Below are 7,408 nucleotides of genomic sequence, written 5' to 3' on the forward strand. Positions count from 1 at the left end.
AAATTTTATCAGGTTTCCTGATAATTTTTCTGTATTTCGGTGATAAATTAAGCTACAAATAGACCAAAGCAATTTGTAACTGGCTTTTTACAAGACATATTTCAGTGCAATATAAATTTTAATTCAGTAGTTACAAAATACATTATACTATTAAGTGCTGTAATGCTGGAAAGGTTATGTGTGCAAGTTGACACCATCTTCAAATGTTCATTGATTCTCGTGCAAATTTTGATGTCATTTATTTTTCAATATTATGACAACCTAAATTAATTGGAAACGTTTCTGCGAATGCTTGTTGCTGAAGTGTATTACTTGTGAGATGCATCCTACTGATTTTCTCTGGTAAGAAAATAGGTGGTAGTTGTTAGCAACAACTTTTAAAACTGATTCTGCATGCTGTTTACCGTCATCTGTCTGGCCATAATTTCCATTGACTAAAGTGGAAGTTGAAACTGCTCCTTTCCTTGGAGTCCTGGAGGCTGCTAATACCCCGTTTCCTATTTTTCATAGAGCAAGCCTCCTACTGAACTCAAAAGACTTCTTTTATATAGACACTGGGATTGAACTCATACATCTGTTTTAAAAGAGGATAAACCAATAGATATGATGTCATCTATAGTCGGGTCTATCATGTGCAACACATAGCTTTAGTGTTTATTTATAATCTAATAGCTCATCCCAAACATTGCAGTAGTCAAAAACTCTTCAGTTTTAAATACTTTAAGTGATTTAGTCACAGCTACATGATACATTGGTAATACATTGTGTTGTTCTAAGTAGAAAAAGTATTGTTCTTTTTTTTCGTTTTAGATTTGCTTTTCCAGTGCTTTATATACTTAATTTTCAAGTGACAATCACAAAGAAAAGTCTTACTTAGGATTAGTGGATAATTCTGTTACTGAATTACGAGCATATAATTGTCTGCCTTTTGATGGGAGACTTTCTGTCAAATAGTTTAAAACAATATAAGCTGAATTCTGACTTGGGCTTTTAATTGAGAAGAATGATCCTGAAAGTTTGTGAAAAGCAGAGGAGGTTGAGAGGAAGGAGAGTAATGTGGTTCTGTCACAGATTTAGGAGAGTGCTTCCACTGCTGACATCCAGTGATTTTAATGCTCATTGCTCCCATCTGTAGAAAACTCTCACAGAGTGGTATTAGGCTAATATATTTAAGAAACCCAGACAAAAAAATTCATTATATATACATTTAAAAAAAAAACACAAAACCTGCCCCCCTCCCCTTATTACACCTAGGAGAGACCTATTAGTGTTAGTGGCATCAACCTTTTGTCCTGAATTGGTATACCTCAAATCCATAGAAATGCCATTTCACAAATCCTCCAGAGCCATAAAGCAGTACTCTGAAATGGCTGTAGATTTTCTAGTGCATAACTAATTTTTCAGTATATACATGATCGCATATGGAAAGAGGTTATGTATAGACAGAACCAGAAATTAATGTCATGTTAGAGTCATATATCCCCTATGATACCAGGTGTTGCAAGTCTGGGTTTTTCAAAATGTATTGCAATACTGAGATCTGTGAATTCAGGACATCATATGCGCATAACATTAGGTTATTTAGTTTTAGAACTGTTATATTATCAATAAATCCCAGCCGGATGTGTATCAGTGAGATACTGTAACGTTAAGTGTTCCATGAATCATTCAAAGAAGCACATCGGTAGTCTGATAATGCACGATTTGGCACAGTGTATGACAGAGAAAAATGTGTTAGTTTGAAATTATTCATTATAATTTTCTAAAATTCTCTATTTCAGAACATGGACAACTTGTGTTTGCACTACGAGGAGATAGAGCAGAGCAAAGATTATTTCTGTTAGCAATTTCAGTGTGTCTTTTAAAAATTAATTTCAAGTCCTTTTAAGGAATCTGTGAATCACTTGGTTCTTTTCTTCTTCCTGCCACTGTAAAGTTCCTTGTTAAACTTTCAGGAACAAAGTTATTTTAACATCCTGCTTCACCTTAACAAAACAAACCCAGCAATCCTAAAAGATTTATGCGTTTGAATTGTCTTATTGCAGCCAATGATGCTACTCATGTGAGTAAACTTAAAAGTATATGCAAGTGTGCAAGATCAGGGCCCAAGTCAAAAGTATTGGCCAAGTCATCAGATGTTTATGATAGAAAATGAGGGATGAAGTTGTGGGAGGAAAATAACCTTGTGGTTGTGGCATACTTAAGTTCTTGTGGCAAAAGAAAATTATGTAATTTGAAACAGCTATTTTTTTCTTATAGCTGTCTCTCTTTTTCCTCCTTTGCCAGCTTTGTGGCGTCTCACTTGCCTGCCTCTTTTTCAGGCAGATAAGATGCATTCAAGTGTTAATCTAATCTAAAAACCTAAATAGTGAACTCTATTGCATTAAATGCCATCTGTGAAAGGTTACTGAATGCCCTGGCCACTCTGCAGTGATTGTACTAACAGTGCTGTCTTCCTGCCCTGTTTTACTTAGTACTGCTATTAGAACTCCTTGATAATTTTAAATGAAGAAGGCTGAAATGTGAGATCTGTAATGGCTTGAAATCTACTCTTATAAGGACATCATTTAAAGTACCCTGGACAAGACTGAAGAAGGGCTGCTGGCACTGAGAGGGTATAAAAGGAAAAGCTTTCCATTGTATCTCAAGTACAAATTTTCTTTGATACCTGTTACCCTTACGATTTCCCCACCAATTTCACTGAGCACAGAGACAAAATGAGATTTAGTATTAACCTAATGAAATCATTGTTCACAGAGATTATTTACCAGTGGCAATAAAGCTCTAGCTGTTTACCTTCAGTTGGATCATGGCAAGGGCTCATTTAGTCAATAAACACCTTGTGTTGCAGCAAGTAGTTCACTTTTCTATTCCAGTATGAAATAGATTTAGTAATTGGAACCTGTGTGCAATTTCCAGGCTATCGAGTAGCATCCGTATTAGGGAAGGCAACTTTACATTAAGTTAAGAGCCTCTTAGCAAACATAATACTTGAGATTAGTTATCTCTTCACCCATAAACAAATGTCAATACAGAAAGCAAAATGGAACTAAGATGAGATCTCTAGTTAGAGCAGATGCCTGTAATTGTGCAGTGTGGCTATAAAGTGATACATGGTTTTATATACTTTTAATATCAGCATTGTTTTTTAGAAATAAAATGTTCGTAATACTGTATTTAAAATATTGTTGCTTTTACAGCTTTTGATGATATATATGCAACATTTTTTCTGATCTGAATATCCACATCTATGATTAAGATAAGTATGCTCACGTCATTTACCTTAAAAAGTATAAATTGCTTCTTTTATGTTATGACAATCATTTGTATCTTTTTATCATTAGATTTTTAATACCGAAAGATTTAAATTCCTTTAATCTATGTAGGCAGTAATGAATTGTAAAAAATTATTTTAATTATGCGCAGTGTTTTTCCTCTATAATAGGATTTAAATTAAGAATTAAGATCTTGGCAACTATGGCTCATATAGCACCACAGAAGCACTGAAAATCCTACCAGTTCTGGGACTTCTGCTAAAAGCGAAGCATACATTTTTCCCAAGCGACAAACACATCAGCTTTGAAATCTATGGATAGCAGAAATCACTGGCTTTTTATAGTACGAGACCTATCACTTGTAATGTTATGGGTAGAGGTCGCCTATGATCATTTTGGCTTAGGGAGTACATTTGAAACATTAAGGAATGCATGGGCAGAAACTGAAAGCAAATTCAATTAAGCATATGACTTTTTATAATTAGGCATTGCATTATGACAGCAAGTAACTCTAAATCTAGTATTTCATTTAAAAAATAGACCAAAAGATTAATGTTTCTTAGGAAATCATTGTTTGGTGTTTCTCTGACTTTCATTTATATAACTGTCTGAACCTGAGCAGAGCTAGTATAAAATTCTTACCAGTTAGCCCTCTGCATTTGCAAAAGTGTGCATAAATACTTAGTGTTCATAAGGGAGTGGAAATCTTTCAGGCACCTCTTGCCTGGAAAAGAGGAAGAGCAAGAGCACAGGGGGTGTCACTGTGTCTCTTACAATGCAAGTACCTACATCCATGGGAAAATATAGCTGGTGACATCTGTAGGTAGCACCATTCACACCATTCTCTTGAGTTCATTTCCTTTATATGACATGGTGTATCGTTCTTATATTTATCCCACATCTGTACCCTCTTCTGTCACCTCCAGAAGGCTGGCACAATTCTGAACGAAGCCACTTTAAATTTCAGGGAAACTTAATGTTAGGTCTGTAGCTTGGACAGACAAAAGGTGCCATAAAGAATAGCTGTCAACACCATTTCAGTCAAGTGTTACTCCAAGTGGTGAAAAGCTTTGGGTGGGGGAACATGGGAAAAAAACATGAGTCTGAAAGGGCTTCTGGATATGTTAGTTCTATTCCTTTTCTTCTGACTGCTTTGAGGCAGCTGCAGTGGTTAATTCCTCCCTTTCCTGTTGACCAACTGCAAGCACAATCTGTTTTAGTAGTTATTTTATCCTGTTGTACTCTTTATCCATGCTTTTCAATGTCTGAGCTTTGTTAGTAGGCCAATTTCTTCCAAGTGCTTTGTTTTCTGATTAATGTACACCAACATGGTGCTATTGCAATGTTTGGTAGAATGACTTACTAAGAAAGAAAATTTTCATTTTTCTTCTGCACACAAGCATTACTTGAAGGTAAACATAACTAATTAATTTTGACATGTGTTTTATCAGAGGAGTTCTTTACCAAACCTACATGTTGGCCTATATGATTCATTCAAGTTGTTCTGACAGTTACATTTTACAGAGTGGAAAGATACAGCAAGGCTGAATGACGCACTGTATACATGTCCTTATGATGGGAGTTCCTCATGATGAATGTTTCTGTGAGTCATGTTTTTATAAGGAATGCCAAAGGGATGACTATGGATAGATCAGTTGTCATAACTTGTAGTTCAGTTAACAATCGTGGAGTAACTGTTTAAAAAAACAGCTATTGTATAGGAATGTTCAGTTATGTTTGCTTTGCAAGACTTTATGCAAGCATGACATGGGATGTGCTAGACATGTCTCGTGACTTTTGAATCGCTGGGGTAAAAGGTCTACTGCAAGTAAGAACAGATTTGTTGTTAAACAATCCTGTCTGCAAGCATTCCTACAGTAATATATACTATTCTGACTGAACACCTTTCGAACAGCGGTGAAAGCTTTCTTTTAACTACATTGCTAGCCTGCAGTGCTTGGTTACATGTCAGTCTATGGAAATACATTGATGGAACTACGAAGAGATAAATTGTTCCGAAATCCTGGACTTCACAGGAGGACGCAGAGCGTATCACCGTAGTGGTTGCTTCTGAGGGCTTGAGCTTGCTTCTGACATCATCAGCATGGAAGTCAGAAGTGGCTTTAGTAACATGAAAGCAGAGAAAAAGAAATTGTGTTGCATGATGCATCGAGTCAGTTCAGTCAAACTGTTAGGAGCTGCTTCTCTAGATCAAATGACAGGAGAGCTATTTCTTGATAGAAAGGGATGATCAGAGTGGAGCTGGTGAGATAATGTCTGCAACAATACCAAACAGGGAGGCCCCTAAAGCATTCCTGTTTGTGCGCTTCCTTCTATGAAGGAATTAAATTCATAGTAAGAAGTATGGATAATTTTTGTCATTATCAGTAATAATAACACCATGATCATAAAGAAGAACCATTAGTACCAATTACCAATTCAGCCTGTTCCTCTGTAATAAACTGGAGAGAGATGCCTGGTTTACAAACAAGCCAAAAAGAATTTTGCTTCTGTTCCCAAAAACATAATACCAACAGGATATCGTGAACAACAGGAGGAAACTCTCTGTTGAACTCGTACAGAAGGACAGTTGACAGAATAGCAATCTCAAATATGGTATCTGGCTTGTAAATCTGTTTTATTCTATCCTAATTATGCAAGAACTATGAAGCTGGTTTGAAAACAGTCATTGGGCTGTATTCTGATGAATACAGGAAACTTTTCTTTTTGTTCTTTTCAAGGTATCTGTTTCCTCCCTTCCTCCAGACTGACTTCTATGCTATCCCCCATTAGGACTTGAGATATTAATGCATTTCTGCGAACAGATAAGAGACTATTTTTGACCACAAAACCATGACAGAGTTGGTAAAAACAGAGCTACCTTGAAAATGCAATGAGAGATCAGCAATTAACCGGTAGGACTGGTGTCCCAAAAGATGAAAAATATGAAATCAACATCTATTGAAAATTAGGCTATAGTTTAAGGAATATTTTCTTAAGCAAAGAGGGGCTGATTTTAACTCACATCAGTTCCTTAGTACAACTACTGCACACATCTGTAAATAAACTGTCACTGCTGCAGGCTATTTTAATCAGCATCCACATAGAAATAAATATTCATCCTAATATTAAGTAAGGTCTGAGGAGACAAATTTAAATATCTTGCTGCCCAGAGTGAAGGCAAAGGCTTAATTCTGGATATTTGATTAAGACAGCTAAGCTGTGCTGCCAACGCTATGTACAAGTATGTAAACTTTTGGTTTCCCACGCTAACATACTGAAAGTGAGAAATGATAGCGCTGAAATCTGGAACCTGGTACCAAACTAAGGAGCTGTCAGAGCACGCTTGCATGAAAAAATTAAAGTTTAAGGCATTGCATTAAAAAGGGTGAACTCTCTGAGGGGCTGTGAAAAGGTTGTGTAATGATTAGATATTTATGCATCTATTGATACTCAGATCTGGTTTTACTTAATAAATAGTAAAAGCAGCAATATTCTCACCACTTTTTTAAGAAATGTGGGCAGCTGTTTTCTATGGCTGTATTGCACAACTGCATCTTTTCATCCTATGCAGAGGAAGAAATTAGAAAATGTGCTCTGTACTAAATGGTAAGGATGCTTTGTATGCTGCTTAAAGTAATCTGGTAATGATACATTGTCTGATACAACCTAAGAATCAGTAGTTTCTCATGCTTTCATCTTGGTATAAGACATCCCATAATGAGAACTCTTTTCTGTTAAATCAAGCGATGGATAAATATTCAGATACTGGTTTTCCTGAATTCCCCCCCCAAGGTGATTTTCTCATTTCCGCAGCCCTGTGGTGAACACGTTTTTGCTTCTCTCCCCATCTTTCTGTGTCAATAGTGAATCAAAATGTTACATTCTTTTTGATGTGACTGAAAATGTGGTGACAGATGCTGGATGAGAAGTCCTGTAATTCATGAATTCATAGTCCTAATCCAGGATCTACTACCCATAAGAACTAAAACCGAATATGTGCTCCTATATTTGGTCCTTCTAAAGAGTCTTGCGTTACACCGGTTCCAGGCAGGGAAAGGCATAAAGAAATGGATAATCTCTTCAGAATTTTCCGTATGCCTTGTACAGAGAATAGTGGATCAAGTGTTTTA

Source organism: Aptenodytes forsteri, unplaced genomic scaffold, assembly GCF_000699145.1.
Source record: "Aptenodytes forsteri isolate BGI_AS27 unplaced genomic scaffold, ASM69914v1 Scaffold184, whole genome shotgun sequence".
Classification (NCBI taxonomy): Eukaryota; Metazoa; Chordata; class Aves; order Sphenisciformes; family Spheniscidae; genus Aptenodytes; species Aptenodytes forsteri.